Source organism: Ornithodoros turicata, chromosome 5 (assembly GCF_037126465.1).
Source record: "Ornithodoros turicata isolate Travis chromosome 5, ASM3712646v1, whole genome shotgun sequence".
NCBI lineage: Eukaryota > Metazoa > Arthropoda > Arachnida > Ixodida > Argasidae > Ornithodoros > Ornithodoros turicata.
The window spans coordinates 82,127,278-82,153,221 of NC_088205.1; the positions used below are offsets into that span (position 1 = coordinate 82,127,278).

A 25,944-nucleotide genomic window follows, 5' to 3' on the forward strand; every position below is an offset into this window, starting at 1 on the left:
ATTGACGAATGATTCCTTTTTTTTTTTTTTTTCGCGTGGTGCGTAAATTACATTATCGTTACCTAAAACAAGGTAGGACATAGAGATCTTAGCCACGACGGGGTAGAACTAGCTACCCGTAGTCTGGTAGGTCATTTTAGTGGGACTACACAATGCAAGACGGTTCGCAACCCCTCCCTTTCCCACTACGGGATCTAGTCCCACTACTGCCTGTGCTGTTCTAGGTTTTCAGCTGGTTTTCCCTGAGATTTTGCAGGCGTATGGAGGCACAGAAACCCCTGAAGTCTGCCCACAGGATCGATGCGAACCTGTCTCTCTTCAGCTCCTTCCCTATGTTGCCAACCCATACATCTCTACATCAATCACAGCCACGGTGCTAGCGTGAAAGTTAAGTATAGGGTTTAATACGCGTATGTTTTATTTCTGCGACAAATTTTGCGAGACCAAAAGGATAGTTGCCACAAATAGCAAATAATCGATATATCGCTTACATTGCTATATGCATACCACAACTATGTCAGTCAAAAGGGCGAACTGCTTTGGAATCAATTCCGTTTCTGCACCTTACCAGCATCTCCTTTTGACCTTTCCGTCGCTGAACCGCCAACGCATCGGGCTGATCACGAAAACTCTCTCCTTTTCCCCGCGATCTGTGGAGTCCCTTAATCAGCGAATTCGCCTTAACGTTCCCTATAGTGGCCGGCCCCATAACATAGGGAAGCGGTGCCTTCCAATTATTCAGAGCGTGGGGTAGTCGGAGACACGGAACACATATTCTCTTGTCGTGTTTGTAGTATTCAGTTGCTCGTAGTCACCTTGCGTCCTCGCTCGCGGCTCAGGACAATCGACCTTTCACTATATTTTGACGGTACTGGGTGCTGCCAAGTCGTCGTGCACTGCAAGTACTGATTGCACTCATTCAAGCAATCGGGGCGGTCGACAAGTTCTCAGCCTTCTTCACTGTCTGCGTTCATCTTTCATACTTGCTGTGATAAGTGACTGTGTCTTTTAGTGTGTGACCTCTTCTGCACTTTCCCATTATCCTGCCCTCTTTTCCCTTTCTTTTCTTATGTTATGGCGGCTAGCTGATAAGCGTTATTCAGTTTTGCTACCTCAGCGATGTAAAGTAGCCGGCATCCCCGTAGATGGAGTCAATTTCTTCGTATTATATTTATACACTCGCTCGCTCGTGGAGGCAGCCGGCGCACGCAGAAAATCACCGACGCGTCTCGACGCCTCCTGTGCCTGCACACGGACCCATTTGTGGCGGGCCTTCGATCGGTCCACAATATACGCGGGATCCCTTCTTCGCCCTCCCAGTAGAAAATCCCAGAGAGGAAGAAACACCTGCGAATGAAAACCTCTCTCTCCAGCGGGAGTTGTTGCGAGAGCAGCGAACGGGAACGGTCTCTCTCGCGTCGTTGCACCTCTCCTCAAAAGCTATGTGCAAGCACGCATTGCTACTCTGCGTTTGAGTCACAGCCGCAGACTTTCTGTTCCTTCTTGACAGTCTTTAACGCGGAGCTTCGTCGCATTGTGTGCGGATTGATACACTGTGCTGCCGCGGTCTCGATAAAGGAGGATCCGTAGGGAGACCTTCCGCCTCGTCACTTTCATTTCGATGCCTCGTATTTCTATATTTACTCGGTGTTATGCAGGATGTTTCAGTAACCACGAAAAATATTGCGGAGAAAAGAACGCTATACGGAAAAATATGCGACCAACAGCTTTTATGTGTAGGAAACTAAACTAAGTTGTTTTAAACAAATTTTCATTTATCAACAGAAACTAAATTTGTTGAATTGAACTCTGAAATTTCTCGAAACCACGTACGCCGCTGCGTCAGCAAAGGTGTGCCCGATAATGTCACACTAAAACCGATCCCGAATCATATGCATGTGCGGTTCGTCTTTTGTTGTTTATCTCAGAAGTCACCGAAATAAAAGTTGATCTGCTAATCTGCGGAGATTAATTGAATGCGCCCCTCACAGTAGGACACGACTTTAATCCCGGAGGACTGTCACTTTCAGAGATATACTTGCATGAGATGCTTCGCATTGGTGACTTGGTCGCCCGACGAAGCTCCATGGAGGCGCGGTGTCTGGGCTCAAAGACGAATCTTCTGTCGTTCGCTCCGCGCCATATCTTGTCTTCGGGAAAGGTCTTTGATAAATGATGCCCCAGTCCAACAAAATAAATAAAATTCACTTCTTGTGAAACCTGTGCGTCATACTTATTTTCCTTTAAATCACTTTTGGCTTGCTTTCTTTCTCGAGAATGGCCTCCATGATAAATCTTGCTGCGGACATCGCAATTTTTATTGAAAAACAATATCGGGAAATCAGTTGATGGGCTCATTCCTTGTTCTGTCCGCAAGAAAACATTAAAGTACGGATGACCATCTGAGGTCAAGTTTGTTCTTCGGAGAAAAAAAAAGAAAAACGCAAGAGGGACTAAATGGCCGATCGTATAATATGCAAAATCCTCTCTTTGAATATGATCCTCGGTGGAAAAGACTGTAACGGATCAGGAAACGTGACACGTTCTGGTATCAGCACACGATACAATGCGAGACAGTAAGTGCGATCGAGAATGCATAAGAGCTGACAGTAGCGCGATATATATAACCCAAGGTTCGAATCCGTCCGAGGACGCCAGCAACTTCTCGACAGGGTACGAGTTGCTTAGAGACTTCGCCTTGCACAAGTTAAATACGGTGTACCGGTGTGCTTAGACTTCGACATACGAGTACGTTATAGAACCCTCGTGTGGGCAAAATTGCATAGAATGTCCACTGTGGCGTCCCCATGACCGTAGTTTTTCCCGCGAACAAAAGCCACGGATTATGATGCTTTATCGACAGACATATATAACGATTTATGTCCTCGATACAACGTATTACGTTAGAAACAGGACAGATAGAGCACTTTATGAACTTGTTTAAGTTTCCGAGGGTTAAGTAGTTTACCCTCTCTTCTTTATTGCCTCGGATCTTCATAACGATTTTAAGCTTCATCCAATCAGGACATGGGACAAACCGTATGGCCATTCACCTACCACGTAAAGTGCGGCCTTGGCGCGACACGAGATTTTTGGAGCCGCTCACCGGAGCGAACCGCGCGGAACAGGTGAACCGTGTATATAACACGCACTGGCCAATGACGCAATTAAAATTTCACCCTTGCCCCGTTCCTTAATTGAATCAACCACTCAACGAGCCATCGAAAGAATGCCCGCCCTCCCTTTCGAATGGTGCGATCGAATTCACTGGAGCATGAAAATTGGCCAGTACGGGATTCCAACTGGTCGCAGCCCGTGAAGGGAGGGACCCGTTAATATATCTGTCGGAAAACTCCTCGCAAAACGCGATAGAGCGAGCATAAAGCCCCGTAATTGATCGCATATCGGTGCCGAATGGTCCAGTTGGCACCTCCGGTGTAACGCGTTCGGAAACGGGGCTTCCGCTCTGTTGAAGGATGGAGTTAATTTTTAGCGGATTCTGGGGGTAATTGATGTCTGGCAACGTTGAGGCTGTGGACGAGCGTCTGTGTACGTGAGACAGTCGGTGTGACGTACAGTTAGTCAGCGAACGTAGTGATCAACTATATGTGCAATATTATTACCTATATAATATATTCATAATCTGCTTGCGTGATATTTAGGTAAAGGTAGGACAGCGGTGTTTAGCTTTTACTGCACCGTGATATAGTCTGTTGCAGTAAGAGACCCATCGGGCTTTGCGGAGGACACTGATAAATGAGTTCAGCAAAACCCCTTTTTCAAACCATTTCAGATAAGATTTTTCCAAAATGAAACGGCTTCATTAATGTCCAACGTGTTGCTGCAAAATGTGCTTGAATCTACGTCGTATTGAAATCGTAGTACGTATAGAAGAGCAACGTGCAAGTATCCGGCGATAGAGATTCACAACAAAAAGAAGAACGAAAGAAGCAACTTGATGTTAGGCCTGAAGAAGTGCAGCCTTCTGCACGAAAGTCTCGTCTCATTAAAATTTAGATGTCCTCAATCGTCTTCTTTCTGTTGTGAATCTCGTATTGAAACGGCGGCGTGGCTGAGTGGATGCAATATTCGCTAGTTGGTGGTTGTGTCAATGTCACGTTGAAGACTGCGGAAAGTGGATGATTCGAACATGCCATCGACTGTAAGTTCGATCTTTTCGGAATATATTGAATAACGAGTTCGAAATATTGATATATGCACGTAGCCTTCAGCTTTCAAAAAAAGAACCTAGTCAAGCAATAAATATACTAAGCACTTACTTCCACACAACATAACTCATAGCTCAGCGCAAAGTAGACGCAAAGGTATCAAAATAGACTTAACATCAAAGAAGCCGACTACACAGAGGGATAATCGAGCACGAGTCACAGAAATGTTGCGCGAAGGTCATTGTCTAAGAAACTCTGTTTCACCGAGGATCGTCAGTTGTGTTTCCAATGAATCATAATTTGCTTGTACAGATACATCAGTAGGGGTACTGGATACGCAGACGTCTACTTTGTGCTACAGCTCGGCATCTATTCTGCCACAACACACACGTACACCGAGCCGCACCTATACAACTGAAGTGAAGTCAATCTTCTGAAGTCGGCCCAGGACGCATATTAGCCCCACTATCCCCCCCAATTTGTGCTGTCGGCCCAGGACGCATATTAGCCCCACTACCCCCCCCCCCCCCAATTCGTGTTATCCTCTCTCCATTTGTCCACGCCGCGTGGGGCCAAGTAAGTAATTTAAGAAGAAAAAAAATTTCCTCGGATGCCGACGAAATTCACCTGCCTGCACTCCCTTTATCCACCTCTTCTTCCTGTTCCCTAAAATCCGCTATCGCTTATTTGTTCCCCCCCCCCCCCAGACAAAAAAAAGAAATAAATAAAAAGCCGTTTTCCCTTTTGATCCCGCACACGCCGTCCGCACATTTCTCCCTAGATTTATTTTGTGAGGGGGGAGGGGGAGAAGAAAGGAAATCTCGCCGACAATCTAAGTATAGACGACAATCATAAACCAAAAGGGACAAGGCGCCGAATGAGAGGAGGAGGAAGAGGACAACAAACATAGAGCTCTCCCCCCGATGAGGTGGAAGTGGATGGGGAGAGGATCTTACGTGAGTCGAATTCACTCCCCGCGTGTGATCCCCAAAGTTTCATCAATGCCCTTCTCTCCTCGCCGATCCCTCTCCCCCTTCTATCGTTCAACGGTCGTTTGGAGACATTCGTTTTGTGCCGTGTCGTCTTTTTTTTTTTTTTTTCCGCCACGCTGCAAATCTTCTGGAGGCTGTGGCTGGGCTTTGTGTGCATACACGGATGGTTGTCGTGCTCTCCAGAGTGTCGTGCCTCTGCGGCGTTTGCAACGTGACCGATCGTTTCGAGCTCTCTTTTGCTCTTCTTCGTTTGTCGACCGAATGCTAGCGTCTGTGAGGGGTACTATAGCGGCACGACCGTGCGCGTCGTTGGTTGTACCCTCAAGGTCATGTTAGTCGTACCACCGGCTTTGCTGTCGGAAATTCTCCCCTGGGTTCTTCTCCGGCAGACTTCCCCACGTCCCGTCCTTTCCTCGTCTGCCCGCGTTTGCGCGTCTCTCATAGCCACGGTTGCGCAATGATGTTAACGAGCTAGAAAAAGATACTTTGCGGGTGAACATCAAGTTCTACCCCTCCCTTTAGTTCACGGGTTCTTCCTTGTTAGTTCAATACTCCTAAAATGCGTTTTGCGAATGTCGCATTCGATAGTAAGTTACGGGTAGATTGACGACGAAACTTGTATTCAACTGAACATCGTGGTTGCTTACATCAAGTATAAAATGGCATAGATACAGACTAGCTGGTGGACCAACCCCATAATGAAGGTAACTGAGTGATGGGCAGAGGGAAGACATCGTTGTGTTTTCTGTGTCTTCCGCCAATTGCACCTTTGGGGCTGACATAAAGTACAACGAGTACCGCGAGCAAGCGAACGTTTTGAGGCGTCACAGAGTCCATTGAGAGAGACGCTAAGAGGCATTCAACAGCTTTTGACTCCAAACGATTATGACGCCGTTGAGGGAAATGTGCCCCGTTTCTTTCTCACCCTTCCTTCTCTTTTCGCATATTTATCGATTTCCAGTTGCACTCGAGATTGGGTACTGTCTTGTCCACCTCCTTCCTCTACTTTCGCCACGCACCTATATGCCAATTGAGAGCGCCAATTTGCATCACGAAGTCACGAACACCACCCAACTATCCCATTCCCTGCACTTACTCTAATCCATATACTCTCTGGTTATCGCCAAAAAGTAGCCTTTTTACCGCTGCACGAACACAGAGTCCCTACTGAGCTACTCGTAACAGTCGACAGAATCTCGTCTGTGTTTGTCCGGACAGGCCTCGTTTTTCATGCGAAACCGTCAACTGCATAGCAATGACCGCTTTTATTGTCGGGTGACGAGAGGGTGCGTGCAGATAAAAGTTGACACAGGGCCATCGTATACACATCGTGTAGCGAGTGAGCTTTGCGGGGAATCTTTTTGTGACCGTCGGTGATGGGTTATCGGATTCCGTTTATTCGAGCCTGATAGCGTGGCCGCGATTTAACTACCAGGTAGTATACGTCCGGTCGTTTGTTACTAAATGCCTCGCCTTCCTACTGCACGTAATCAAGAGTACACCGTGGAGTCGTTAACAGCTCCACTTTTTTTTTTCTTTTTTCAATCAATCATTTCCCTACAAATCTACCTCTGTGGCTGGTGCCGAGCTTCTAAGTGGGGGTGGCGGTATATGTTTATGGGTACGTGTATTGGCTACCTCTATTGGTACGTGTATTGGTAGCCGAGCTGTATTGGCCAATCTCAAAAATTTGAGAAGGGTGTGTGCGAAAAACAACGGGGGAAGGGGTGTTAGTGCGTATATTGCCATCAAGCAGAGAACCAACTTATGGAGGTATGCTCCCTTTACACGGACTCCAACTCTAACCTACACACTCGACGTCTGATTCTGCACTTATTCCGTTCAGGATATTTAATATGTCAAAGTACACTTGCGCAGTACAATTCCGATACAGTGTTAGTAAGAATAGAATACACGAAATGCTTACACTACACATTGCACTTATTCGTAAATAGTTCCAATTGTTACGACCCCCCATGGTCGTCAACGGTTATGCACTATTGGGAACGTGTAAGCTGCATTTTTTTTTAGTCGTCTGGGTATCCCTATACGGGAGTTGAATATGCGGTGGTGACGTATGTAAAAGTCTGCCTGCCAGTGTTTCGGACGAGATAAACCGCTATATGTTTCGAAGGGAATGCCCACTAAATTGTCAAAGAAACAATGTTGCAGTATAACTTTGGCCACACTAACAATGGTAGTAATCTATTGATAACACAGTATTATTGTAGGCGCAAAAGAAAAAAGAGCATATCCAGGGCGGAATTCAAAGGTTCTCTCTCTCTCTCTCTTTCCTTTTCACCTTGCTTTTATAGTAGAATAATGAGTATTCTTTTTTACGAGCAATAAGCCCGTAAATCGTTGTAGTAAATTTGTCGTGCCGATCGACCCGTCGCGTTTTGCGTCCGCTTTCACCCTCGTTCACCGTTGTTGTATACGGTCCACCTTGTTGTACGTTGTAGCTTTCAAGTTCCCCCATTTCGTATTCAGAGAGCTTGCAAGCATTGACGCGTTACTTTGTCATGGCAACCAGCAACGCTAACCCTTCATACAAGACAGGAGAAGACCCCGATATCTGTCACATTTTTCTCCGTATCCCGTTTCCTTGCTCGCCCGTGTAGTGAACCGAATTACGTGATGCTTTCTGGAATGTCCGCTACAAATTCCCCATCACGAAAGCGACGCATAAAACGGAGCCTAAAGGGGCTACGTGGGAAGGCCATCCATTTCCTCCGGGATGTCCAGCCTCGCTTGATCCGAAATGGTAAAAAAAAAAAAAAAAGTCGGGTGTCGTAAAGCGTCGATTGTCGCCGTCCTATGGAAGAAGGCCATTCAATTGGATTTTTCTCATGGGCTCCTCCTCCACATTGGCGTTCTTCTTTTCGGGAAACTCTAGTCACGGAGCACCCGTAAATACGATGACGACCAGAACCTAACCTGTATGTGGGGGCGTCCCTATAATTCAGCTCCAACTTCGCCGTGAGGAATTCGGTACCAGATGGTCGTCCTCCGTGAGTTGCCGTAAATAATGTCTGCACTGTGATATTTTATTGCAGATTAAATGACCCTCAACTGGGCAAAATTCATGTACAGACTGTAGCTCACGATCATAGTTCTCGAAAAACAACAACAACAACGATTATCATTATTACTTTATACTAAGGATGGGTCAACCAAATCCTCGAATCCTAGGCAGGGATTCGAGATTAGGGAATTCGAATCGCAGTGCCCAAGACGGCGAATCGAACTCTTTCGAATCAACCAACCACGTTTGTTTGTTTCTTTTTAACATTGGCGCCTTCGGAGTCCTCCGAAAGCCTGATTGGTGGACGAGCGAGCCAAAATCACAGCATAAAGCTCCGACGTTACGAGTTTCAAAATAACACGGTTTTGCTTTTGATTGTTTCTTAGTTTTTTTGAAAGAATTGACAATTAACGTGTCAAATAAACTACATTTAAGAAGTATGGGTACGGGTATGTTCCTGTGGGTATGTGAACTGTTATTTAATTTGTTTTTCATTAAACGAAGATGCCAAATTCTGCTTCAAAACACTTTTCAGTAGAAGTGTTTTTTTTTTTTTCCTGGCTTTTCAAACTATTTTTTTTTAAAGAAAGTATTCGAAAGATTCGAGAGTCGTAAGATTCGTGGATTCGCAGAACGTTGATTGGATTGGGATCTGGATTCGGATTCGTAAAATTCTGGATTCGTCGCATCTCTACTTTATACCTAACCCTGTTCGCCAGTCAGGACGCTGTGAAGGCAAGTGATGGAATCGAACCCCACTCACTACCCGCTGTGCAGTCTGAGGTTGTCGTCGGGTTTTCTGGCAGAGATATTTCAACACCTTTTACCCTTCAAGTCGGCATATAGGTCGGATACTATACACCCTGTCTGCGACTCCACCCTTCTGCTATCTGCATCTTCCCACATCAATCGTTCATAGCCATCGTTGCTTCGCTGCGCTGATAGGAAATTGAATAATATTTCACGCTTTCATTTTAGAGGAGAAGCATTACGCCAACTAACAGCTCAAGTCAGAGCTTACAGAAGCTTCCAAACACCCGCTGGTAGTGGTGGTGGTGTTGCTACTTGCCGTTGTTGGCCCCCACAGTTCCAAACACCCATTAACCTACTATCTCCACCACTCTTTCTCGAATACGGTGCCTGAAATGGGAAAACAGCCCAAAAACGGATATCTTCGAAACTTCACCAACAACAAACGCCGCACAAAACGTCACAGGCCGCCTGCGGTGGCTGCTCGCTTTTTCACGCCGTCATCCATCTCTGAAATGGAAACTGGAACTTCCCAGCTGGCTCGAGACGGGCTCGAATTTCTCTCTTTCTCTCCGTTCTGCAGGAAACAGACGTTTCCTGCGGCTCCCTTTTTTTAGTCTCAAAAATGAAAATAGTCAGAAAGGGAGCGTGCAGGGCTGAGCCGTGCAAATCTCAAAAGGTGTTGTTGCGCACAATGTGCAGGCCCTGCGATGAAGAGCGCCCAACGGAAATGGTGTTGCGGCCACCCGGCTTCAGTGACTTCTCTCTTTTGATATTGCACGCTCTGCTACGACTTGCGGGTAGGCGGCAGCTTTGAGGAAAAGCGGGCCTGGTGCTAACACATTGGGAGCTCACCTGGAAGAGATGGATTGTGCAACGTTGCGATAATATTCACGCTGGAGAGGACGGAGGTGAAAAATCAGGTATCGGGCGCTTTAAATCGACTACGCCCTATCAAAATCATTATACTGAAGTGTTGAAAGTTGAAAGTCACTGAAAAGGTTAGCCAGCTGTAGGACTCGAACCCACGTCGGTCCAGGGCTCTACCAATTGAGCTAAGCTAACACGCCTTCTCAGCGACTTCCAGGGTGCGTCATCTGAAGGGACAAACCAGCCACTCTCTCTCACTCATCCTCCTTTCACTCTTACATTTCTGCTCTCTTATACACACATTCATACGACGGGATCGACGCAGGCGGCAAATGTTGAACATGAGAGAACTGCCTCAGCCTCAGAACATCAGTTCTCTCATGTTCAATACTGAAGTGTCTCTAGTATTGCGGGTGTACTGATACTAATTCAGGATTTTAGTTTTCGAGACAACGGTGACCATGAATGACACCAGCGTTGGTCGATCCCAGCACACGCTGTCCTGGAGAACACGACTAGACGAAGAACACATCTTTCTTGTACGGTTTATGTCCGTTTCCTGCGATTGAAGTCCTGCTTTTGTGCGGCTTTTCCGAGACACCAAGTTGGTCGATTTACTGTGACCATAAGTGGGATTTCATCGGACTTCTGGTGTTCACGGTATTTTTGTTCTTTTGTTTTGTTTTTTCTCTTCCGGTGAAGAGAAGTGGAGCAGCTGACCCTTTTCGTGAGCGCCAGACTTTCCAGTTTATTCCTTCTTCTGCCATGCAGAACCAATTGACAGCAATATTTACCTTCCTCACAGTGCTGCCGCTCTCGACAGGATTATCTAATCTATCAACCTTTCAATGCATTTTGACCGAACTGCCAATATGACTTGGGTTGGATAAAATACCAGGAACGTTGCCGTTACATGACCGGCCAAAGTTAACTTTACCAGTCTCGGAGACCTAACGTTGCAGCAAGGTAGTGTCTGTCATAGTGGCTCCCAAACCTGGACATTGAGAAAGGGCACCGTATCTTCACCACTTCATTGTTTTCCTCCCTTTCTCTTTGTCCTCGAAACCCAGGACAAATTTCGTGTACAGGAGGTGAAGGTCGTTTAATTGGCTGCAGTGTGGGAGTGGACAATCAGTGACGACATGAAAACAAAAAAGTAGGCGCGTAGCAAGCTTTTTCGGCACGCTTTTCTTCGAAAGCCACAGTTATCTCCGTACTTATTTATCTGAATGAGACAAGCAGCTCGCTTATTTTCGGTATATTTTGACTCCGTAATTGATTACCCTTTCGCATAGTGCCCTCCAACGAAATCCTCCTTACCTCAGAAGACGAAATTAGGTCCTGGGGTTGAAAGGTTTTTGTGTTCGCCACCATTGTATTCGATAATAACACGTAGTTCGCATTGTGAGAAAGCACTCGCCAGTGCAAGACGTAAACACTGTTATGTGAACGGGTAGGGAAGAAGAAAATTTCCTCAGGTTTCTCCACGCACGAGCACGTCTCATTCACTTGTCAGCAGCGCAGAGCAACCCCGTAGGAAGCGTATGCACTGTGAATGGGAACCCCCCGCTGTTGTACCGCCAACGGAGCCTTAAGAAGTGCTGTGCATTGTGAAGCACAAAGGGAAGACGAAAAAAAAAGTCTCTCCAACCTTCAACAGCGCAATCACGGAGCAGAACGACAAAATCACGAACCGCAATTTGGCCGGTAATTCGGAGCAGGTAACAAGAAAAGAAGAACCAGTTTCCTCCTGCAGCGGACGATTAGTGAGGAGGCCATTCCACCCCCGCTTCGGCAACCGGACGCTCCAAGGCCACACACAAAAAAAAAAAATGGCGCCAGGGAAATTCGGTTCACGCTTGGGAGCATCACACTCTTTTGTGGAGCAACGTTTCCAAGTTGCGGGAAAATTTTGCTTTCCAAATAAAACACGACTCATATGACTCTCCGCATCATAGATGGAAGCAAACGCTTTCAGGTCGGGATATTTCGAACGGGGACTGTTCTTCTTCTACTGTCTATGTTCGAAATATCCCCACCTGGGTTTTTGCTTCAGTCTAACCTAATCTAATAGCTAGCTTAAGACATGTGACTCCTCCTTTATCTCTACGCCATGTTGCGTAAATTTAACGGATGTAACAGATAAGCACGCCAAACCTCTTGGGGGAGGCTTTGAAAGTGGATCAGCTTTAGCACCGAATTACACCTTTACAAGCGTTTGTTAGTAGAATATACGAGGTAAAAGAAAAAAAAAAGAAAACTGTCGCGATTAGAGAGTACAGATTATACTAAGGAGTGAGGTGTTGATTAGGAGGGACGACCTCTCCCTCGGGGACCACCATCGTCCTAACCTCATAGTATTACGCATCCCTTGCTTTTATCGCACAATCGCAGTCGCCGAAAATCATCATCTGTACCATGAGGAATGCGTACCCTCAAAGCGGTACTCCGATTAAGCAAAATGCGCCTGAAATCGTGGTGCCCAACACTGCACAAAGCTGATGAAAAAAAAAAAAAAAGCGCCCATTTCGACTGCGCGCGCAATTCAGTCACATCGATTAAATTTCACGTACCGGCTCGTACCTCGACATCGGCTCCCAACTATATATACGTATATAAATTACCATGGGGCTGCAAACTTTAATCAACTCCACAAAAAAAAAAGAGGCAGCTCACAAAATGGGCCGTACGCGCACGCTCGCCCTACTTCCGCTGACAAGATGTGCTGCCGAACGCTTCCTGCTCATATTCACCGTAAAAGGGGTGGACCGCAGAATATGTACCTCGCACCTCACGCACCCAGGGGTGGACACTCTAATGACATTCATAAATATAGTCGACGTCGACGACCACCAGGTGCATGCGTCCAAGACTCGCACGATGCATATTTATAGGTCGTACCGGCCGGCCGATTGCTTCGGAATATTCAAAATCAAACGTACGCGTAACATGGGGACAGAGAGAGAGAGAGACAGAGGGGGGAAGGGAGATTGGGAGAGGAGGTGCGTTTGCCCATTAAGCCGCGATTAACTTGGGCCGCTCGTGCGCTGGATGACCCGCAAATGTCAAACGCGGTGAGGGTGGCCTCATGGGAATTGCGATATAAACAGGGGAGGTTCGGTTCCATAGACATGACCTCCGGTCTGTAGGGCTAGAAACTATGAAAAAGGATTTTTTTTTTCTTCTTTACGTACGTGACACAGCGGAAATGGCAAAGCTCAAATCTGTCAGCGTACATGGTGTCCGTGCGCCTCTACCATAATACGACGGGTGATGAGCGATGGTTAGATAGTTTTTTGTGATATGTGGTTGCGGTGTGTGAGTGATTGTTTAGTGAGGGTGTTCAGGTACGCGTGAACGGTTGAAATGTTTCCAGGTAAGCCCGCTGGCGTAGGCGTATAGACTTGGTCCCTTAAAGAAGAAACCCGCATCGTTTAATCCCCACAGTATAAAGTTCACGTTTCTAATATTGTTTGGAGTCTCGTGAGTATAGTTGAAACCTGTCTTTTAAGGCAGCTGAGTGTTTGCTCCGGTTGACGAGTAAACTCGCATTGTGTCTTTCACACAGCCAAGTCAATCCTTGTACCGTTAGGAGCATAGTCGGCCACTCGACACCAGACCCACACTTTGTTTATTTATTTTTTAATATACAGCAGGGCATGCGAATGGCCCAAGCTGGAGGGGTTACAAGAAATTGGAGGTACAAAGAGGAACATCAGAAAATATAACAGAGGGGTACACAAAGCGCTCGAAACACGCATACTTCTAAGCCTTATTAATGCTGATTTAGCGGAACCTTCAAAACAGCCTGACGTCTCACTCTTACCCATACCAATGGGCAATGAATTGCAATCTGGAATGGTGCGAACACCAAGGGAGTTTTTAAAAGTCTCAGTTCGCGTACTTCTTGGAGCGGGTATACTTTTGCAGTGTATAAATTCCTATCAGCAGATTAACGGCACACGCTAAAATTAAATACACGATTTGTGTCCAAGCTTCAGGCGCTCCTTCGGATGATTGCGCCGCCATGCACAGAATTTCCTCTGGTCGATACACGGGTAGCGAAAAATAGCATCACCTCCACGACCAGGCTGAGAGAGACTCCTTCTGTTCTAAGGCCTTTCATTTTTCTCACCATGGGTCTAACACGTTGATGAGTGTAATGGTGGTACATTATTAATTAATGACGTAATTAATGCGCGCGGTGTACTTATCCCCGCTGGATCGGAACAGTAAAAAATAAATGTGGAGTCAATTAGAGTTTGACAAATGAGCCGAACTACTCTGGAACTGGTTCTGGAAAGGGAACCAATCCGTGAGCTGCTCATAAGCACTGAATTTGACACGTCTTAGATTACGGGTCTAGCAAATTATCGCCTCTATCGGTGACGTCAATCTTTGTCCGCCTGCTCAGCTCGAGCTCGCGGTTTCGTTCCTGGTCGAGTTCCCGGCGGGTTCGTTCCCGGTAGTAACGTGGTAAGGTTAGGTATTGGTCCTAGCACCATGTGTACGATGAAGAACTCAAATAGAGAGATATGTGTACGTGTAAAGAACTCAGCTTGTCGATATTATAGGTGGTCGTGCTCTGCTCAAAGTATACTCCAAATTAATCTTAAGTGTCCAAAAGCTTCCACGTTAAAGCGAATGATCGTGCTTTATGATGTTTTAGATTAGTACGCAAAATAGTTGAATAAAAGTGGCAGACAATTAAATATACTTGTAATTCATTAGTAGCGGTTTGTCTCCTCTCCAGCCCCCACTCCCCTCCCTTCGTGACGTCAGCAGTTTATTTTGCTTTCTAAATGCAAGAGTTCGTTCGTAGGAATCCTAAAAGGCAGACTTCGGTTTATCTCCGTAGTGCGTTCTGTGACGTCCCAACGTCATATAGAGATTAAACACACGCCAGCCTCCTCGGCGCCTTTTTGCTACATAACACGTGGTTGTGGTGGTGGTGACGAGACACCATTTCTTTGTTCGGACTTCTCACAGATCGTGGCAGTGACCGGGCTAGATCTTAACTTTCGGCCGTCATCTATTCTAATATGATCTCAACTCATCCTGGCTACAGTCATGACGCTGCCCACACGAGTGAGGTTACATAACACGTAACATCGCAGTGTCGTCTGCGTCAGCCAATCGTCTCAGACAGCTTCAAACGTAGAAAGCCTGTAGACTTGGGCACTCTGTGACAACTCCCTGATGCCTGCCTGTATACAGCGCCTATCTGTCTTCATCTATATTTCTGTATAATTTGCTATGTTTCTGTTTTCTTCCTTTTTCTTTTGCGAATAGCAAGCCTCGTGTATGGGTAACCTTTCCATCTTTTTCCAACCATTAAACATACCCCCACGTGGGTAGGGCTTGCCTGTGTGCGTTTCAAGGGTTATATATATCCATGGCACGCGGCTTGGAGCGTCTAACGAGGATTACGTTCCGTTTGAGAACAGATCTGCCCTTTTTTTTTTTAAACCGGTAGTGTCCCTGCTGATGCTTACGTCGCTCGAAGTGCGCACGCTAATCATTTGCCTCGGACATTACGAGGCTTCGCCGAAAGCAGTTTCACATAGGAGCACGTACGCACGCTTTAAACACTCATTTGTCGTGTGACGAATTCAATCTCTCCCTATTATTATTTTTCGGCAACGTCAACATCAACTGATTAGGAAAATTCCTCTCTCTCAACGCAGTTAATGGTTCTGCTGAGAGTATGGGCGTAGATGCAGGCCAGCTGGTGGACGAACTCCATAATGTAAAATCCTGCGTCCCTTCTGTTTGCTCAAGCTTTTCCACTATGGAGTCAATGATTCTACGCTGTAACGCTACATGCGTGACTCCCATAATGCGTTGCACACTATATATATACGGGCAGTGTTAAACTCCGCAGAAGGAAGATGTGTGAGCTGCGTAAAATATCGATCTCCACGTCCTCTGTCCGTGTAATTTTGTGGCACATATCTGCATCGACTACATATAGTAATAAATTGTAGAGAGCGGATTTTTAGGCACTAACGGGTAACGCTCTTCGTAGCAAAAATCGTTATAGGCAAACCAACCTTCAGAATCGTATACCGTGTTATCTTCCGATTTGAAGGAAAGCTGATGCATAAAGAGGTGCTTTCTCAGCTAATCGGAAGACAGATGATGATGATGATCCTGTCGGCTATTATTCTCTTTGAAACGGGCGGACAGAGCGATATCATATGTGATGATGGTGATGATTGGCATATCGGATGCTATGTAAATCCCCAGTCCAGTGACTTTAGTGTAATGCGGTGAAGAGCGCCCCCTATGAATCCCCTGTCGAATAATAAGGCAGCCCTATAGCAGTTGCACCTCGGATCAATCGCCGTCACGGAGACAGACACCGTCACGCAGTGTATTGCAAATCACAGAGGGAGATTTCAAACAGAGCCCTTCCGTGTAACGTGGCAGCGACGACGCCCTGTTGTGGGACGATAAACCGATTTTGAGAATTTTTCAATTTGAATATTTTTGATGGTATCGAAGATATACTTCGTGGAGGCTCTTGTTGACCGCGCGCAGAATTCATCTGATAGATCGATGGAACAGACCTTCCCCTGCCAGTACCCGTAGACCAGTACACAGATCAATACTCAACAACCAGTGCAGACGGATGCCTGCTCAATTGTTCGATCCTACTATTTATATTCCGCTCGGTTCAATGTCGTGTAGGGGACAATTGAAAAAGTATGCTTCATCTCAGAAGGGAACGTATTTGCCAGCTCTACCGGTGCATCTTTTGTCTGTGCGTCCGTTTGAACGTTGATTGTGATCGGTATGAAAGGAGAGCGTGCGCATTGTGGTCAAATATGGAAATTAGCTCCAGAAGTAGGACACGTAATACCAATTCTAGCCTACAGACGCACAACTCACGAAGAGTCGCTTAGGACGATAGCGCAGGCCTGGCTTGGTCCCACTCACCTTGGACATTGCGATAAAAACACGCGGAAGACACCAACCAGCAAGAACACACACGCTCACCCTGCTCACGTCCCAGGTGCAGCAATGGCCTGACGACAACCATCGCTACCGTAGTCTACGCCACCGAAAGCTAAACAGCCCCGCCGAAGACACACGTACTTGGAAGTTAATATCCGTAACTACTAAACCCACCTGCTGTCGCTCGCTTCAAGAGTTGTACTTGCACATAACTTCATTTTCATATCTCACATCTCATGTTTCGCGTGTAATGGGGTAGTGTACTGCTCTCAAGCGGTGAATCACCCCACAGGCCATAGTCACGATTTATTTGTTGTTGTTGCTTTCGCTCGTTCCGCGCGGCACGCAGATTGGTAAAACACCTCACAGAGATGTGCATTGTCACCATGTTTTTTTTAAAATTCCGTGTTAGCGCTTCGAAGCAACTGTGGCTATGAGCGGCGTACGGACGTGGACAGATGGAGAGAGGACAGCAAGGAAGGAATGTGCGACAGAGGGGTTAGTATGCGCCCTGGGCCGCTTTCAGGGGCAGCTGTGCCGGCATTCGTGTGGAAAATCGTCGGAAAACCCAGGGGAAAACCTCATTGTCACCACGTAGGGCAGCTATACCTATGGAGGCAGTCAGAATACAGTTCAAACAGTTGGGAGCATCCTGTTTTATCGCCGAGTTTTTTTCGTTTAGAATCCGCACTTCATCAGAGTCTGCATCAACATCTGATTTGTGGGGATTCTACCTCGTTAATTTTAGTATACGACACGATGCCTCCCAGCGGAGGTTTTCCTCTGCAAAAAAAAGAAAAGAAAAAGAAAAACACCATCACCACCATCGACTGTCTCTACTATACTTTCCCAGAATCTCTCTCGAAGCTCAACTCCAACGAAATGGCGATATACGGTCAACTTCTCAACATCACGGGTGACTGGACTGCTCGAGCGTGACGCAGTTATGGCGGAAGGCTAATTAAACACTGTCGACGTTCGAGAGAGCTCCGCACCCACAAACAGGTTCTTCTTCTTCTTCCAGTATGGCACATCCCGTAGTGCGTGTTCACCGTGACCAGCTGAGCGCCACGTTTCGCCCTTCTCAACAAAGGCCATCATTTGCTGGGCGTGCGCGCTTCTTAATATTCAATGAACAAGCGCCGTGTTCGGATTAGAGCTCTCATAGGCCGCCATGGAATCTTCCTGCTTATGTTATTCTACCGCGGGCCGAACGTTGCGAGGACGAGAAGGCAACTATCGGGTGCGTTTTCTTATTCAACCCGAGTAGCCAGGGAGTTGGGTAACGACGTCAGAGCCTTTATGATCACGTGACTCCAGAGTAGCCACCTTTGACCGTAATTTTCGAACGGCTAGAGTTAACTCTACGCTCAAAATGGCGGACTAGCATGACGGGCGAGACGATGTGGCGATGTGGAAGTGGTGGTAGGCTGTCTGTTTAACAACTTACCGCACATGCGTGCACTCTAGCAGATTTTGAAAATGTTCGACAATTTTTAACCAGTCGTACATTTCCAAATTGAACACCACCGAAATTGTCTGTCAACGGGACGGTTGGCAGCAGACGACGCATCGTCTTCTGCTATCTTGTGTGTGACGTCAGGACGACGGCTACCCTTCTTCAGAGCAGAGTAGAGAAGAGTTGTCGCTCACTGGCTACTCCGGCTAATTTTCGCCGCAGAGTTATGACATCATTTCCTCTGCCCTGGCTACTATGGCTATTTTTCGCCGACTGAGAGTAACTCGGAGTTGCCAGAGTTGAATAAGAAAACGCACCCATTATTGTTGTAACGTTTAATGAGCACAGTTATCTCGCCTTTTGTTTTGTATTAAAATTATTCCTAGTGCAGAAAGCACCAATGGCAGCGCGTTTTACTCACAAATATAGGTGCAGAAATGGGGTAGGGTACCGCACCATCGCGGTGAAAACACCCCATCTCATCGTCGTCATTTATTGTTGTTATTGTCGTAAAGGGCCAGTTTGCCGCAGATTGTATTGGATTGGATTGACATGCCATTGCCCAGTGGATACAGCATCCTCCCATCCTCATTTCCTTGTGAATACAACGTGAATAACTGGAATGAGCCGAGGCAGGCTAGATTTATGGACAAACACAAACACGTAAGCCTCCGGCGCCCAAGAATCGATGCAATCAAACAACTAAGGAAAAAGTTGCTGACGCCAGGATGTTTGATTTCATTGATTCTCAGTTCCTCTGATATCTGTCTATCGACGCATACTAACACCACCTGTTACCCCCCTTTGGCAATGTCTGTACTACCACCTACACCAGGCTAGAGATCATTTGCGCTCCTTGTCATCGCCACATTTTGGGCGCTAGGGGCGCCGCTGGTGGTGGTGGTGAACGTCTACTTGATGCCTCCTCTCTCTCTCATTTGCTACGTGGACGTCCATTTTGACGAAGCGCCGCGTACCAGAGTTGTACCTAACTCGTTACAAGTAACTCGTTACTTGGTAACGGTTACTTTTTTGGTAACGAAGTAACGACTCAGTTACTTTAAAAAAAATAGTAGTAGTAACGGAATCAGTTGGTAACTCGTTACTGACGTTACTCGTTCCTTTTCTTGAGCACGGGGGAGCACATTTCGGCACTCCGTGTGACGCAATGCGTGCAGATTTGACCTGCGTGACCAGTCCCTCACTGGATGTGTTGTTGTCCTTTCTCTTGTTTCCGTAATTTCGGACCATCACTCTTTCCCAAGAATGGCCACCAATTGTGCTATGGCTACAAAAAACGCGTTTCGACATCTAGCCTTTTCTTGTCTTTGCCAAGCTTCTGAGCGCTCTAAATTACGACGCAGCCCCTCGCCTGTTTTTGGGAACCGTTCGTGATCACTGATCGGTGGCACGAAAACCAGTGTTTTTTCTTGTGTTTTCGTAATCTCCGATCACCCCCACTTCGGAAGCAAGGGAGAAGGTCCAGGCAAACTGATATACATTCATGGTAACGGGCCGAGGGACACGGAACACGAAGGACGGACGACAAATTTCGATTATCAGCTTCTTCTGAAGTGCAATTCCTCATTAATAAAGAGTTGAAGGCAAGTGACGGCATGTTTGTTGGCTCCTTTAACTGAAAGTATGCTGCGGTAACGTAAAAGTAACTCGTTACCTGTGAGTAACGAGAACTCGTTACTTTTGTATGTTGGTAACGAGTAACGTATTTAGTTACTTTTGTATGTTGGTAACGGGTAACGGTATTTAGTTCCTTTTTTTCGGTAACGGGCACAAGTCTGCCGCGTACGATATCTAACACAAAACTGCTAGGGTGCAGCCGAGCTGGTACATTGCAAACGAAGCAAAACCAGAGACAGGGAGCACGAGTATACACAACAAGACACGTTCTCAACGTGCGAGACTTCTGTCCTGGGGTTTTTCTTCGTTTACGAAAATCCTGTTGGCAACGGGTGGATACTCATGCGGCTCCAGGAAGTCTTATCAGAGCGACGAAGATGTACGTGTAATTGTGATTGGAGTGACTACTGAACATTACCTCACGTTACAATAGCGATCGGACTTTGTTTACCAGTTAGCGCAGACTGGTTTGTCCCTGCAGATGCATAAACATTATGCAATGCCCGAACGACCCTCCACAATCCAGAAAATGTTTCACTGTTTGCGCTGCTCCTTTAAATGCGTTTCCTACGTCACGTCATTCTTACTACTAATCAACCCTCTACTCATATACTGAGATGATGGATAGCTTGCCACTTCGCTCCAAGTATGGAGTAGAGGGCGCTTTCATCGATAGCGCAGTCGAATCGTGGGCACGTTAGTCATGCTCGAGCGCGTGTTCTACTGAGCAAGAAACAAAGTGGCGACACATAATTAAGTGCCGCCAGCTGAGCATTAAGGATCCCGACATCGGCGCCGGACGAAAAATTAGCCCATAGACGTTCGTCGTCACTCGTCGTTAGCAAGACCGCAGTGTCGTCATCGAACGAAATTGAGTTTATCGTCGGGCTTTTCTTTTTACGGGAAGGGTGGTGTTTTCGGAGCAAGACGAGAGAAGACGCAACGAAAGGAGAGAAGGAAAGCCCCACTGAGATTCACATATAGGACTGTCTTATAGGTTAAAGAGCGGTACTTGATGGAAGAAAGCACCGCCACTTGGAAAGGTTACTGGGGGGGAGGATACACGATTTTCGTAAGGGGGTCGTGCGTTGGATAGCAGCCTACTGCGCTACCTAAGGTTAATTGAAACTATGTAACGACAGAAATTAAGGGTGTCAGGACATCGCCCCCCCCCCCCCCCCCCTAGATCCGCCCCTGCTGGGAATAGGCGATTTCAGATATTGCCCTTGTGCTCCGCACGGGGACCCTCCGTCGCCCAAGTCACGCGCATCGCGCAATGCGTCGTGGGAAATGATTTACATTCGTGCTCGTCTGCCTGTTGCTCGAAGGTGCGGGAGGTGAAGGAGAAAGAAAACCGAAACCTCTTCGCACCTTTGCGCTCTTCTTCTTCTCTCTGACTCATGAAAACTAAATCCCAAGGTGCAGCGGGGCTTTCGCAACACGGCGCTCTCTGGTGGGCCATCCATGCAATTTCTGAAAGTCGTCTATTGTGAGACCCTAGCGTTGTGTTCGTCCTTCTGTATTTCATTGCCTCTGGTGGCACAGCATGGCTGCCTTCTTCGGTGTTCGTCATGTGGACGCTAGTGTTTCACGCGTGTCAAATATGAGCTATAGCTGCTGGTCGGTTCCTGAACTTGTTTAGCCCTCCTGATGGTTGTTCTTTATCGAGCGTTGAAGGTTCAGCACAAAGCACCCGGTATTCAACGCATCCCGTGGAGGTCAACCTAATTAAACATTTCGTACAATGCATCAGGTGGATCGAGTCCTTGAACCCGCAACCTTGGGACAGGTAGGCGAGCACTGTGCCAATTGGTCCACCGAGGCCGGTAAAAAGAGAGAGAAAAAAAAAGCCGTGCACTATAATTGAAGAAAGCAAAATTAGTGTTTTTTTCGCCGTCGTTTTGGATTAGTGTCACTAGCCAACACTTCTATTGGAGACTGGATGATGCTGCAATACGCAATGCTTGACCACATGACCTACTGCTTTCGCCATATATATACAACGAAGAGCAACCAACACTAATGTGCTGGGTAGCTTTCGACCACAACAGTTGTTTTATCAAATAAAGCGCAATTACCCCGAAGACACCGTCATCATATCAGCGGTTCGTTCCAAATCGCTTTCAATGCAATGTGCGCAGAGCAAATACACGCTTAGCCCTACACCGTTTCAGCTATATTGATAGCGCTGTGTATTGTCTATATATTGTCAGTCGCAGTGGTGTTGTCTCGGTTTTCTTCTTGTTGGTTTACCCTGTCTTGCTACGTGCTAAACAAACCCTAGACTAACTTAGGAAGGGAGTTGCCTCAGGACAGAAGCCGCCGATATTTCGAACAGAGACTGTTCTTCTTCTTCCAGAAGAAGAACAGTCTCTGTTCGAAATATCGGCGGCTTCTGTCCTGAGGCAACTCCCTTCCTACATCTCTACCGGTTCGCTGGATTTCTACCCATCTACCTAGACTAACTTGCCATTTCTAAACACCAACCACGACCATGGTAGACCCTCCCCCCGAACCCTTGTCCCTGCAACACACGACCTGTGTGTCACACTAACCCGAATTGAAGCCGTCCCGTGAAAGGAAACGAGCCGTGACAACCACTCCCATCTAGAGAATCGTGAAACTGCGTCCAATGTCATGACTCTCTCCCTCTTTCATATTCGCCGCTCCAATGGTTTCCGGAAACAGTGTCCCAAACATCGCCCTCCTCCCCCTCTGTCTGGAAAGGACACACGGCCGGAATTTGGCTAATTTGTTCAACGCATCCATTAATTCTGAGCCTGGCCCGATTAAAGGAAGTAAAAACAAAGGAGCCATTCATCCCAGGAGTAGCGGCAGATCGGGATCGATGCCGTCATTGCGCGAGCGCTATCTTACGCGGATCACTGCTCGTGAATAAGGCCTTCCTGGTTATCGACGAGTTTGTCGTCGTTACTGGTCGATTGCAGTGATACACTTTAAAAGCAGTGAAGATAGAATACGTTCTCGTCTAACGGGAACGATGTAGGTCACTTATTAATGGACGCGAGGCGTGCGTTTGTTTCTGGCGCTTTGCAACCTGTCAGCGAGATGCCCTCGCAGATGTTAGTTGCAACCTGTCAGAGTATTTTCTTGATGCGTGGAGAGGGGACGACAGGAAGATGACCTTATCTGACAACCGAAGGAATCTACGCTACGCCATAGGACCGATATAGATGAGGATGCCAGAAACGAAATTCTATAGGCATTGGCGAGACGATGCCCCAACGAAACTAAGGAGCAAAGGAACGAAAGCAAAGAGAGTTGACGAACTATTAAGAGCCCCATACACCACATGTCCAGTTTCTGGCAACCTCGCACAGTCAATTTTAATATACTGTGAGTCATCGTCCCACGTGACATTCTTTGATTCCCCCCGAAATCTCATAATTAGTAACACAGAAAACGGCTTATCGCGGCTTATCCCCGTTGTATCTATCACGCGCGCACGGAACGACGTGCCAGCATGCGCGTCGCATGCAGTAAGCGGGTTATGAAACGCACGTGTAGGAGATTGCCAAGAGATGCCAGGGTGTGGCGGTGACCGAAGGTTCGTGGTCGATGTCCTGATAGGAGAGGACGACGCCACGTACCACTCCAGCTGCGCTCAAACTGGACGCGCCTTCTTCTTTCCGCTGGGGACAAAAGTCTTTTGTTCTCTCTCTTTAGCATTACCCCATAGGAATTCTGTGCTAGCACCGCGAAGCAACTCTGGCTGTGAGCGGTGTACGAACGTCGAGAAATGGAGAGAGCACAGCAAGAAGCAGTGGGAGTGATAGGGGCTAGGTTGCACCCTGACCGGCATCGTGACAAACTTTGCCGTCATCCGACTGGAAAGTCTCGCGAAAACACCAGAGAAAACCAGGAGCCGGTGTCAAGCCTCATTGGCTTTTTGCTGCTCTCCCAACCGCAAGGAAATAAAATTGAAATTGAATTGAACCTCGGACAGCACAGCTGCATGGTGGCTTGTACTCATCGCCTCGTAGTCCTTAGCATGATTGGATCATGACTGGTTCAATTTCGTGCTGGGGAAGTGGGGGGGGGGGGGGGGGGCAAGTCGATGGCGTGGCAGAAGTTGCTTCGGCACACCATCTTCCTCGAGTTCCCTTAAATACGAGGTAGGTGCCGCGTTGTGACATTTAAAAGAACGTGGACAAAATGAATCCAGGCGTCGCTCATAATCCTATATAGCTGTCCCGCGACGGAAGGTACCGAGTTACTATCATGAAACCCGAACCAAGTTTCTTTTGTCGTACAATTTCTTTCTCTCCCAGCTGCGAACGGTACCTTCTGGAAAGGCGCATTCTCAGCATATTAGGTACAGCGTGGCCATCACTCAACCCGAGCCAAGATTGCAGGAGCGCATTCTTTGCTGGCGCGCTCAACCACCGCTCGCTGCCTCTTTGAAAGTTTCTTCTCCGCGGCGGGAGGGAAGAAGCACATTCCCGACGGTGGGTGGGTGCGGCATCCGGGTCGCTCTACACAGGCTCCCGACTGCGCTGCCTCTCGTGCACTACTGCCTCGTTCTTGCTGTGTACGTTAGCTAGCTTGAAATTACCTTATTTGCTGGTACGCTTATTGTTGAGGGTACCGTAATTTCACGCGTATAGGCCGCACCGCAGATAAGCCGCAGGACGCGTTTTTTGGGACGTTTTGAAAATTTTCTGGCAGATAAGCCGCACCCGCAGATAAGCCGCGGGCAATACGAGACGACTGATTTGTGCGACAAAGGAGACCATAGAGAAGGCCATAAACCCTGGGGTCCATACTCCGGGATCGGCACAGTGTACAACAGAGGAGGTCAGTTCTGGAGTTCTACCAAGATCAGATTGTGCCCTTGTCGGGTGTTTTTCGTCGACTGATGGGTCAGTGATCTTCCAGAAGACGTGAATCACTGTCACCACTTTCCTTAAATGTGCTTGGGGGAATGCACCAGGAAGATCAATCTACTCGAATGTGGACCCGTCCCTGTTACGCACTGTTCGGGCATCGGCAGGGCAGTGCTGTTCCAGAGACACTGTCGGCCCTTTCGTTAAAATCGGCGTATGGGGAAAATACCAGGAAAAAATAGTCATCAGATAAGCCGCACCGGTGGATAAGCCGCAGGGCGCCCGTGAGAAAAAAAAAATCGCGCATAAGCCGCGGCTAATAAGCGTGAAAATACGGTATATATACAGAGAGTTTCCTCCAAAATAGAACCGTTCGAGTTAGAGATATATATGCGTACATTTTCTTTCTAATAAAATATTATATACATGTTCTGTGAGCCACTCACAGCTTCTTAGACGGCTTCCTTGGACTACTTGACTTTTGTTCATCGATAACAATGTATTACACGGCTATTGAATTCTCCAAGGCGCGCGGCTCTCTGAAAAAAATACAATCTCCAACAAAGAGTACAAAGAGTCAGTTTGAAAGGGTACACATAAACTCTTGTATACAAGCGGCGCCAGATAAGCGGGTAATAAGTTCCGTCGCACGTCGGCGCTTGTTTGAATAGCACAGCGTATATGGAACACGTGCTTCCAACGATAGCACTTCTCTGTCTTCCGTCGGAAAGGTTTACAAAGCAGACGCCTGAGGTGCACTCTAGCCGCACAAAGCGTGTTCTCCACACCCCAACGTCCCCACGTAGCAAGTATCTTAGCACATTCGGAAGGTGTCGATACCAGCCGGAACAAAACAGTGGGTGAATTCATACATTTGGCCTCGCTTTCATCCCAAGGGGGTTCTTGTATGCATGCTACCACTTAGACGTCGCGCTAATGTTTCATTCCCTCGAGTGGCACTTTCAAAGGACTTTCTTCGTCATAAGAGCGCTCTCATCACTCGGTGTCCTCCAAATTTGTCATCTCTGTTGTCTCGACGATACTTCGCTCTAATGTATGGGGATTTGAGATTGGAAATACGTACCGTAATTTCACGCGTATAAGCCGCACCGTAGATAAGCCGCAGGACGCGTTTTGAAAATTTTCTGGCAGATAAGCCGCGGGCAATACGAGACGACTGATTTGTGCGACAAAGGAGACCATAGAGAAAGCCTAAACCCTGTGGTCCGTACTC

General features: G+C 47.2%; 2 protein-coding genes across 2 annotated transcripts in view; one reads left to right on the top strand and one right to left on the bottom strand.

Moving 5' to 3' along the window:
• Window positions 1–25,944, top strand: part of LOC135395963 (uncharacterized) — a 372,855-nt gene that overhangs the window by 250,957 nt on the left and 95,954 nt on the right. The window lies entirely within an intron of this gene.
• Window positions 1–25,944, bottom strand: part of LOC135394990 (leucine-rich repeat-containing protein 24-like) — a 133,217-nt gene that overhangs the window by 99,247 nt on the left and 8,026 nt on the right. The gene's annotated exons all lie outside the window — the stretch shown is intronic.